Below are 12,712 nucleotides of genomic sequence, written 5' to 3'. Positions count from 1 at the left end.
TTGTTCCCAGAATAGTCGGCACGGACTTATCCTTGAGCAACAGTTTTCTGGCAAAGCCAGCATCATATTGAGATTTGTTCTCAAAACAGTCATCCTTAAAATGTACAGAACAAACGCTTAAGTTAACACTGCCGTGACTGGAGCGTCCGCAAAAAATAAACTGCATCCATTTTTCCCTGACGTCTGGATCTTTCGGCAGCTTATTCAGAGGTTTTGTTTGACCACAGCCAGGAACAGCACATCTGTGTGGCATCGTAATTTTCCTGTGCACAAGCAGTCTCTGTCAGAGCTCGCTGTCCATCGACTGAACACTTGTGAGGCGCACGGCGATACTGAAATGAGCGTAGTTGTCTTGCGCTTAAATCGTAGTTATCTTGTGCTGGAGGCGGTCATATGCAAACGCTGTTACGTCACTTCTAACCGACACGTCACTTCTAACCATGAATCCAGAACGAGCTGTATTTTAAGCTTGATTAAATAAATGATTCGTTTAGAATGGGGAGGACGTCTTAAAATATTAAACTTGCAGGAGGTTTTAATGATACAAAGACCTCTTATATACCAAAAGATCAAGGCAAATTTGGTTTCTCATGTCATGACCCCTTTAAGACTTTACTCTGCAAAGGAGAAGCCCTACATCAACACTGTCTCTTGGCTCGGTCTCATCTGAAATGGAAAGTAGAACAGTGGAATCGTTTTTTGAGCTACTACGAGTCCACATTTTAAATAGTTTTTGAAAACAAATTTCTTGTTCTCTGGGCCAAAGAGGAAAAGGACCATCCGAGCTGTTATCAGCATCAGGTCCAAAAGTCAGTGTCTGTGTGTTATTGTAAGAAATTATGATGTTACATATTGGTAAACACTCAACTGGCCCAACTTTTTTGGAGTGTGCTACAATCCTTCAATTTGAAATGAGTGTATTAAAAAATAAAAATATGATTAACTTCACGTGGTAAAACATCAAATAATGTGTTGTTTTGATTTCAATATATAGGGTGAATAGAATTTACAAATCCTTTTTGCTTTTATTAGGTTTTTGGAGTTGGAGTTGTACCTTCACACAAAACAGCTGTAGCTCTGGCGGTTGTGGTGGTCCACTATTTAATTGGCATACTGTATAATAATTACATTTACATATTTGTCAGATGCTTTAATCCAAAGCAATTTAGAGTGCACTTATTACAGGGACAATCCCCCAGAGCAACCTGGAGTTAAGTGCCTTGCTCAAGGACACAATGGTGGTGGCTGTGGGGATTGAACCAGCAACCTTCTGCATACCAGTTCTGTGCTTTAACTCACTACACCACCACCACACAAGTTATTTTTTTGTTTACTCACCAGCCTCTTATGAACACATGTAAGCATATGAGTGTGAAAAAGAGTGGTTTGTGTGTGTGTGATGCAAAATGTAGTGGCTTCTGGCTCCTCCATATCTCAGGAACACTGACCACTAATCCCACAGTTACGGACTGCATGCATTTAATCGATTAAAACGGTGTCAGTCTGTGTGTGGTCAAATGTAACTGCTCAAAACCTCAACAAATGGTGATCACTAAGTCTCTAGGGAGTGTTATCCAGTAAAAATATTACTTCTGTCACACACACACATCATGTTGCCTCATTCTATAAAGGTTCATGCAGAAGATCTCTGCTTCTTGCTCCAGTTAATCCATTCTCTGCAGTTCTGTGTGTGAAAGTGTGAACAAACTGCACTCATCCCACTGATCTGAAACAGCTGTGTGCCATCTCTCTCTCTCTCTCTCTCTCTCTCTCCCTCCCCTTCACTTTTGAACTCCATGAAAATTTATATTCTGTTTAAGTTTGCCAATATGAGGAATGTATCAAAGTTTTCCATGAATGAATGAATAAATTATTTTTGTGCTACAAGAAGGCATTCCAAAATTTCCTGGAAATATGTACATCTGTTTTGGACATGAAAACTATTTTCTGTAGGATTTTGAGTACAACATGACATGATAGATTAAAAAAATAATAAAAAAAAAAACACACCAGACTCTTTATATTTTGTGTGTTTTATATATATATATATATTAAATTTTTTTTGTTTTGTTTCTGTAATGTATCTCTATTTACATTTTTTATTTCATTGTATTTTTTACTATGTATAATTTTGTTATATATTGTTTAATTCAATATAAACCATTTTCTGCATAATCATTTGACTATTTCTAATATTTATTTAAACTTAATTGAAAGTCACTAACTGTCATTTCATAAAAGATTTTAAAATGTATTGCATTAAACTAAGATTCACTAAAAAGTTAATGTATCTAGATTACACCAGAAGTATTTAATATTCTTTCTCTCTTATACTCATGTGCACGGATGTGCTGGGGGGTCCAAAGGGGGGCATTATATTGTGAAAAATTAAAATTTTGAAGTCTCTGCATACAGGAGTCAGGCACATGAGGTATCATTGGAAAGCTTAGAATCTGAACCTTTCAGAGATAACCACTAAATCACTTCTGCATTTATGTTACTTAAAATAACAAAATAATATTATGCAGTATAATATGAGACGTTTATTTTTATATTATTTTTTAAAAAGCCATCTTTCACAACGTATCTGTATTTTAAAAGTATTACGGGCTATTAAGTGGCTTTTTGGCAAAATTTAAATAATGAATCAATGATTAAACCAAAAGATTCATATGAAAAATGGAAAAGGTTACATAAACATATCACTTTTTTTTTTTGGACAACCAAAATTGTAATCATTAAAATGTATAAAATTACAAAAACATGTGATAACTTGCCCAGAAATGTGACAGCCTGTTCCAACCTGAAAATGATGAAAAATAAGCTTGTGCTTAGAACACAGTTCAACAGGTCTACCTTCATAACAGTCAAACCTTGCTTCAGCGTATCCCTATATGAGTGCATTCTTTCCCCCCCTAGAGCTATTAGAAAACAATTCTAACTTTAGTTTGTTTGGATAAAATTCACAAAATGTATTCTAATTAAAGGCTATTTGTTTACAGCCCTCAGAGCGAAACAGTCTGCACAAAAACACAACCTCTGGGCACACTTGATATGTGATAACTCTTGAAACATGAACTCTGCCCTGCTCTACAGTATCTGCACACCAAAGGCTGCTCCGACACATCACACATTTGTACAGCAGGATTGTTTTCCTCTTGGATTCCTGTAATATGGCTGCTTCTGACTCCTGACCATGATAGTGTGCTCTTAAATGAACACAGAGATAGAACAGCAGGTGCATCATGATTGACAGGAGGCCTAATTCTGCTTGCCACACGACTGATCACGGAGGGGGGTAAATTTGTCTAGTTAGGTGAAGCTCTCTGACACAAACCTGCACTACAGACAGTCTGAATCTACGGGCTGCAGTGGCTCAAACAAGGATGTTTTCAGTGGACATAATACAGCACAGGCTTATTTATTTGAAAGAATGTGGACAGCCACATTTCTACTTAATTTAAGTGGCTCAAAAGAAAATAGGTGAGGCACTGAACAATTGATTCCTCAAAGAAGTGCAGATAAAGCTGCAATTCAACTACAAACATTCACATGTGCAAGAAAAAGTTACATGGATTGAACAGAATTCAACTTCACCAAAGGAAACACGAATCACCCTGATGGTGACTTTAAACAAAACTATTACAGTAAACAACATTAATAATACTAAAAAGAGCTCATATCTCTATAAATCCTTAATAACATCTTTTAAATGCCCCAATATGTTCCTTTTGACCAAACAAATATGCTTATATGGAAGCACAAGGGCTTATTCCCAACAACCTCAGTTCTGTACTTAATTGTTTGAGTTAGAAGTACTTCAAATCTTAATTACATGGGTTTTTAAGCCAAAGGTGTTCAAGGAACTCACAACTATTCATTTACTTTATGTATCTCTCCAAGTTCACCTTATAATTAATATTTTGTGCTGTAAACATTAATGGGAATTAAGTAAAGCTAAAATGGATAGATATGTATGTTTCTGAGTAGAAGCTACGTCATGGTTGTTGAGCCAAAGAATAATTATTTTCAGCAAAACAAACAGTACCACGATACCATGTTTTTATAGACTTATTTATTTTTTGTGTAAAAGTGTGATTTATCTTATAGAAAGATGGCAAAAGCACACTTTCAAGCTATTGAAATACTCTCTGGTTGAACTAACACTTGTCCACACACACACACACACACACACACACACACGTTGTGTTTCCATGTTTTATGGGGACTTTCCATAGACATAATGGTTTTTATACTGTACAAACTTTATATTCTATCCCCTAAACCTAACCCTACCCCTAAACCTAACCCTCACAGAAAACTTTCTGCATTTTTACATTTTCAAAAAACATAATTTAGTATGATTTATAAGCTGTTTTCCTCATGGGGACCGACAAAATGTCCCCACAAGGTCAAAAATTTCGGGTTTTACTATCCTTATGGGGACATTTGGTCCCCACAAAGTGATAAATACACGCTCACACACACACACACACACACACACACACACACACACACACACACACACACACACACACACACACACACACACACACACACACACACACCTGTGAAATGAAAGTCTGAAACAGCCACAACAGCTTTTAAATCTATAAACCTAAAACTGATTAGTAATAATGCATTTCAAGGCAATGGATACAACTAGACACTCTTACAGCCAAATATACCAGGTCAAAGTTAAGCTCTGTTTCTAGTTTGTTCTAGAGGCGGTGAGAATGCATTTTACTGCTGTGGAAAGAGTTCAAATCAAAGCAGCACCTCTCTCTGCCATATGTTTACACACACACACACGCACACACACACACGCACGCACGCACGCACGCACGCACACACACACACACACACACATGTTGTGTTTCCATGTTTTATGGGGACTTTCCATAGACATAATGGTTTTTATACTGTACAAACTTTATATTCTATCCCCTAAACCTAACCCTACCCCTAAACCTAACCCTCACAGAAAACTTTCTGCATTTTTACATTTTCAAAAAACATAATTTAGTATGATTTATAAGCTGTTTTCCTCATGGGGACCGACAAAATGTCCCCACAAGGTCAAAAATTTCGGGTTTTACTATCCTTATGGGGACATTTGGTCCCCACAAAGTGATAAATACATGCTCACACATACACACACACAGTTTGCTGCAATCCATCATTGAAACATTGTTATACAAATTCAGTCCTTTCCTTACCTGCCATAACTCCAATGATGTGAGGCACTAGGTTGGTCCTTTCCAGATCTCAGGTGATCACACGGTCAACAACACACTAATGTATTTTTAAAATCATTCCATCATGGGGTGCTTCTTATTTCTTTAAATGTCACAATCACTGATGATTTTGCACAGAAAGTACTGCTGTACTTTAAGGGATCTGCCATCAAGTTGTTTGAACTCCTTTATTTATGTATTATTATTTTTTAAGTCATAGAAAATCCTGTTGTCTCTGGTCTAATTGAAGCCCAGTCTACTATCAACAGCTGCAACTCATTGCCACTAATGGAATATGACAATGAATCTAGAGAAATGACTAAGTCTCAAGAAAAGATACATTCCTATTGTTGTCAATAACTCCACCTTGGATGTCTCCTGCAGTATTCTTGGATGTTTATATTCTAGAGTTAATGAAAGTGTATAAAGTCTCTGGAAATATCGTAGATGTTGTTGAATATAGGCTACAAACTGTATATCAAGCATTTGTCCCAGTATATACTGATGGATAAATATCCTAATACAGGGAGAACAGGATTTGCTTTCAGTACTCCATCCATAAAAATGTCTGTTATTAGAAGAACATCAGATCATATGTCAGCATACACAGTTGAGATGATGGCAATTGCAGCAGCATTACAGTGGATAGAAGAGGCACAAATCAATAAGTTTGTTCTTTGTACAGATTCTTGTTCCGCATAAAAGTCACTGCAATCATTCACATCTTACAGTAGACAGGATATAGTCAATGAGATATATGAAAATCTGTATAGATTTAAGAATATGAACATCATGACAATATGTATGTGGATACCAGCTCATAGGGGGATAAAGGGCAATGAAGTGGCTGATGGGTTAGCAAAACAGGCTTTGGAAAATGAGGAGATCATCAATATATCTCTTAGTAAATATGAAGCAAAAGCAATAATGAAAGATTATATTACTAAGGAGGGGCAACACAAATGGGACAGAGGAAACTTTATGAAATACAACGGGAAGTGGGAGAGGTGAGGATAGCTGAAAGAAGCACCAAAGAGGAAAATATTTGAACAAGATTAAGGGTAGGTGGGGGTGGAAGAAATAAAGCTTAAAAATATACTTATTTATGGATTAGAGAGTGTATTTCATTTCCTCAAGAGGACAAAGCTGATTAAGAGAATTGTTTTTTTTACGAAATGGGTAAACTCTGGTCCACACTCCGACACAGTAGGTAATGGACTGAACGTCTGTAAAGAATCCACCTGTGCGTTCTCATTTTCTAGAAAGCTTCAATTAGACTATTGTGAAGGACACATGATCTTGTGGTCATTAACTACAAATCAATGTTAGTTCAATGTAACTGTCACCACCCATGTGTGCTGTTAGCTGATGTAAAATACTTTTAACATTGAAATCACAACTAAACTGAAAAATCAACATTGTATCAATGTTACCTTGCTATCTGGGCAGGTTTCAGTGAATAAATAAGATTTGTTTTCTTGGGAAAATGAAATACACATACAGTACACGCAAGAACAAACAGAATTCATGGTGCTGGGTAAATGCCGGACCGGATGAGTGGGTGGGGCTCCAGGTGTTTCTACCCCTGTTGTGAATTTGTCATCACTGCTACACTATTTCCTCCCTTACAAATATGTTTGTGAGGTGGTGTCAACATGTGTGTGTTGTGGGATTGTAAGTTTAACTCGACTGTAAGCACTTGTACATTAAAGCACTTACACTAAACAAGTGTTTACATGTGGCATAGATATGTATGTGCTGAATTTCTATGACAAGTCTGTCTGAGTATAGTCAAAGTCCCTTTCAAGGCAGGTCAGTCCACTTGACGGCCATCTTTTGAATGCTCCCGGACAGCTATTTTCTGAGGATACAAGCAGCATAAAGGTATCCAGCTACTATTTACTTGAATGGGGATAGCCTGAAATCTCTAAAATGGTTGGCCAAGAATAAGATCACAGAACATATTTCAAATCAGCAATAAAATCTAGCTATACATCACTAGCTCACTTCACATAAAAAATGATATTTTCCAGTATGGTCCAGCAAATGCACATGCACGCATTCTCGAGTTGGTTGACAGGCAATGCCTGTCTCAAAAAGGTGATTGGCTCTTTTACCTGTAAGGCTGGACTTCCCTACATCCGCCATATTGGCTTTTCTGATTTCTCCCATTAATTTTACTACAAAGTGTTCCGTCTTGATCTGATTAGTCTCTAGTATGGTCGATAGTTGACTCTGTTGTACTAAGAGAGATCTCATCATTGCAAGCCAAGAGCAGGTGCCTATTGGGTTAAGGTGCAAGGGTCAGGACCTCAGTGTGAGTAGGGTCAAATAACTGGTTTTAAACGGTGTTGCAGCCACCTGTCCAGAGGTCAAAAGGCAGGGGTAGCTAGGCCACCAGCAGGGGCTGACCAACCACACAGAGAACGTGGGATATGGACCAGACAAACTGAAATACAGTTGCACACTGCTGTCAGAATACACCAGACATTTACAGTACATGGACCAGCTTTCAAGCAGATCATAAACCACAAGGACAGTTATTATTGGCTGTAAATGACTGTAAAATGGCGGTATAAACCATTTATTCACACCCTTACTATTCAGTTACCAACATGGTTTGTACAGATAAGTTCTAAAATCCCTGGAGAAAGCTATCCACTAGCAGTCCCATTCATCTCAAAGGCAGTTGCTCGATTGGTGCATTGAGCCCTGAAAGCAAGTGAGTCATGACCTGGCTGTTGCCATCTTTGCTTCATGCTCAGAAACATTTTTGAGCGGATCAGCTAAACCATAAATGCTTTATGACTAATCACTCTCTATATATTATCAACTCATTGCCAGCAGGCAGGGAAAAACAAAAGTCAATTTCACACTGTTAAAAGCCCTCAGATAATTATAAAAATAAAATATATATAAGGCAACACGAAAAATCACTTAAAGTTGGCTAGTTCACCTAGCAATAGCACCTAGTCACCATATCATTTTGGTACTTTATGGTAATTCACACAATGCTGGGCATAAACAAACTTTTATAAAACTATTCATTAATAATAATTTTGCCACAATCCATAATTGAAACATTGTTATACAAATTCAGCCCTTTCCTTACCTGATATAACTCCAGTGATGTGAGGCACTAGGCTGGTCTTTTCCAGATCCCAGGAGATCACACGTTTGGACCAAACATTGGTAACTGGTGAAACATCTACTATAATGTAATTATATATTTTTTCTGATTTATATGTTGCATTCAAAATAAAATATTTAGTCAGAAAGTATGGCTACTTTTCAATGTCAGTCAAAGGAGAAATATGCTTTTTCTTCACATAATGGTGTTGTTACTGCATCTTCAGCAGGGCCTAACTGCAGAAGCTAACCAACTAATCCTTGACCCCCGATTTGCTCCAGGAAAATACGTTGTGAACTACATTTGCCATTTTGTTGGAAATTTGAAAGAATTCTGTGGAGTGGTGAAATTATAAATGGAGCTGAAAGTATACACACTTACTGATAGCTAAATGCATAATCAAATTAGGTAAATTATTTAATGATCAAACATGCAAGAGACAGGTGTTGAGTACAGCTTTGTGAATAATGGGCATTTAAATTCTGCAGAATGTGCAGAGCTTTCTGTGCACACACATGTGTTATTGACATTTCATAATACATAAAAGTGCATTTTGATTACGTGAGTGCAAGAGCAAACTGTGTGGGCTCAGTAATTGTTACACAAACCATACACAGTTTTCAATGCAACATTTGATGAATTAAAAAGAAAGTTCTGGTGTGATGCAAAAGCAAAAAGAGGTAAGCTCATTCCTCCTCCAAAAAGCTGCAGAGTTTACATTATTAGCTCCTGAAAGACACCACATGTTCATACAGGAGGATCTCCCTGCTTGTGTGTGCTGAAAGAGAAATAACTGACTGTGGAAGGTTTACAATGTGAGTGATGAACAAGTCTGAGTATTAGCAGAGCTAAGATTGCCCACAGGTCTGGGATCAGTGGCAGAGGGTGATCATCACCATTATAATTAGAGTCCTGAGGGGATGCATATGTGGGATGAATTTGTTTGGCCCATTCCCAGGAAATTATGCTTTTTTTTCTGCCTAAAAACAATTCAGAAATTTCAATAAATAATTTAATTAATACATTAATTAATAACAACTGAAAGCTGACGTGTGTAATTTATTTCTAAAGAAAAACAAACAAATGTGTTTTAGTTTATAATGTACTTTGCAATTCTCAACAAACAAAGTCCAGATTTACATTTCTTAGCAATAATAACAACAAGAAATCAAAATAAACAAAATTAACAGAGAAATAAATCAATAATTTATAAATAAATGCCATTTTAGACCTCCTCAGGATAGGAGTAGCACTTCTTTCATTAATTTCATTTGTTTGCCTGTGTGTGTGATTCCTGCTGTTCCTGTCGAGCATGGGTGATCAGAGTTCCCCCCTACAGCATATATGACAACATGGCAAGACCTCTGCATGTTTAGGAAGTGAAGAAGCCTGGTCTTTCTTTACACTCTGCAGGAGGGATCAAGAGAGAGAGAGAAAGAGAGAGTAAGAGAAAAAGAGAAATCGTATTGAAGAGGACACAGAGCGAGACGTCTAGACTGCCAGTCTGTACATTGAGGCACCTTCAATTGTCCCTTGAGAATTTCTCTGCATTGCCTTAGCATCTGTTTTCCTATATGTATGTACGTAAGTAGGCCTGCATACTTAGCTATAGCTTGGGGATGAATTTGTCTCAGAAGTGAGACAGTCTGCTTGTCTGTGCTTACAGCTTTCCAAATAGTAGTGGGGATTTTAAATCATTGTTAATTTTTTTATTCCTTTTGTGACCAGTTCTGCAGATTTCATCTGTACACCAGTAGGTGGCGACAAATGATCAAGTTTTATGTTATAAGTGAATAATTGACAGTACCGCTGCTCCCTATAAGCAGACTATACCTAGGGCACCAACTTCCTAGGGGGCACCATCTTACCCTAGGAGTACACCAGAACGTCTACTGGCTGCCCTTACTTGCACTTTATTCAACATATATCACGTGACCCCCCACCATGATTATTGAATTGAGTGCTGAATGAAAACTATAATTTTTTTTTTTTTTTTGCTGTCACCCCTCACTCATTACATTGTCAGATAACTACTGATTATGAAAAAATGCAAGCTATAAAAATAATCCCTTCATTGCCATCAAGGATTTAACATTAGTACAGTCTTGCTATACATCTGTTTACATGTCATGTGTTGCCATCAGGGTCGGACTGGGACTAAAAAGTGGCCCTGGCCCTGAGCGGCCCACCACACCACACCGGCTCATTTATTTCATTTTCTGGCTCAAATTTGTTTTTTAAATATTAAAAAAATACAAATTCTTTTGACTGCTAGTCATGACACAGTGCAAAAAATTGACATAACTTTAAAACAAATAAATCTACTGTAAATGTGATGAGTGGATTTTTTTTTTAGAGAAAGCACTAAAATAAGCAATTTATAGCTCAGAAAAACTTTCTGAAAACGTTTTTCCCACCATACACATGTTAGGTTAAAATATACATGAAAGTACAAGGCAAAGTGTGTATTTTATGTGCTGTAACAAGTCAGCATTCATTTTAAGTTTGTATAGATCTTAATCATCTTTCAACTTTTGTCTAGATGTGCAAATAAACTATTGTCTTAGTTAATATGAGTTTGTAAAAACAGCAAGTATAATAATAATATATTATATATGTATATATAGACAGGGTTGGGAGGGTTACTTTTGAAATGTATTCCACTACAGATGACAGAATATATGATGTAAAATGTAAATTGTTAGATTACTCAAGGTCAGTAACGTATTCTAAATACTTTGGATTATTTCTTATATAATACTTTGTGAATTTTCTTGATAAAAAAATATGATTGTGTCTGGTAATATGTGCATGTAAAATGGCTAAATAGCATTTTACTTCAAACTTACTTTTCTGTCTGCTTGTATGAATGTAACACATCATAAGAAAGTGTTTCGCCGCTGATCAAATGCACTTTGGATCGCATAATTTATATGTATAAATGTTTTCCATCTGAAAGCACTAAATATTAAACTATACAAATGACAATAAAATGTAACGTAATCTAAATACATTTTGAATGTAACTGTATTCTAATTAACAATTATTCAAATTGTAACTGTAGCAGTACAGTTACTTATATTTAGTATTTTAAATATGTAATCCCATTACATGTAATTCGTTACTCCCCAACCCTGTATATATAGCTAGTCACGAAAGTGTCACGCAGCAGGACACTGATGACCCACATAACTATGTGTAAAAGTTTATTTAAAATAGATTATTAAATGAAAACAAAGTTGGCCAGAATATGTACATATATAAATATACAAATATAAATATATGTAAATAAATAAACATACCTCTTAAAGTGTAGATCTTTGCAGATATTTTGCAGATGAATTGCTCATATTTTCACTCTATGTGAGTTTGTTGCATCTTTATATCTGCAGTTTTAATTCCTCCCTCAGATTATTCTTGAGAATATCTCATTGGGCTTGATGTCTCAAGACTAATGCTTTGACGAGCTCTGTTTCTGATTTAAACAAAGTAAGCCTCAAAGACTCCAACAACCACAAAGTAATATTTTTCATGACTTATTTTCTGCATTTTTATCAAGCATGAGCATTTTTCTGCAAGCTGCACTTCAGCTCTCTGCGGTATGTTTAAATAATGCAAACGACTATGTACTGCTCATATCTTTACTGTTTGCAGATTTTATATATGCTGCTGTTATTGTATTTGTTGTAATTTGTCATTTAGTGATTATTCAGAGCTCATCTTATACTTAAAATGTTGTCTTTGGTGTCACCATTATTGTGATTTGTATGTCAAATAATGAGCTCAAGGTATGCGTGAATGTTAACAAACGGAAATGTGCAACGATATATAAGTAATTTCAAAATAAAAGTATTTTCAGATTATCAAAATTGAAGCTATTGTATCAACTTTACAATGCAGAGTTCATTGAATATTCACTCTGTAATCGGCTGCAGGACTGGCTGGTACTTGTGCAGCAAGGGGCCGGCTCAAATTACCCACAGGCCCACTGGGAAAATGCCCGGTGCTCCCGACGGCCATTCTGCCCCTGGTTGACATATATGTTTTTTGTTTGTGTCAGGTCTGGACTGCAGAGCAGGTGGGGGGAGGGGGAGGTTTGTGAGGTCCGTAACTTATTTAAAACAGTTCCTAACCTGTTTCCTATTAAACCTTTCACCTTTGACCCTATTAAGGTCATATAGCTCATAACAACTGTGCAGTCCTTGCCACCCACTGAAGATCAAGCTAACACACTTACAATCGCTACTTACAATTGCAGGTTCCCACTTTTTTCAGTGTATTATATTCTAAAATGTAAGCAAACACAGAAATTCTAAAAGGCCATTTTTGAAGCTTCAATTGGGTT

The sequence above is a fragment of the Xyrauchen texanus genome, chromosome 18 (assembly GCF_025860055.1).
Source record: "Xyrauchen texanus isolate HMW12.3.18 chromosome 18, RBS_HiC_50CHRs, whole genome shotgun sequence".
NCBI lineage: Eukaryota > Metazoa > Chordata > Actinopteri > Cypriniformes > Catostomidae > Xyrauchen > Xyrauchen texanus.
Note: the sequence above shows the minus strand (reverse complement) of the source record.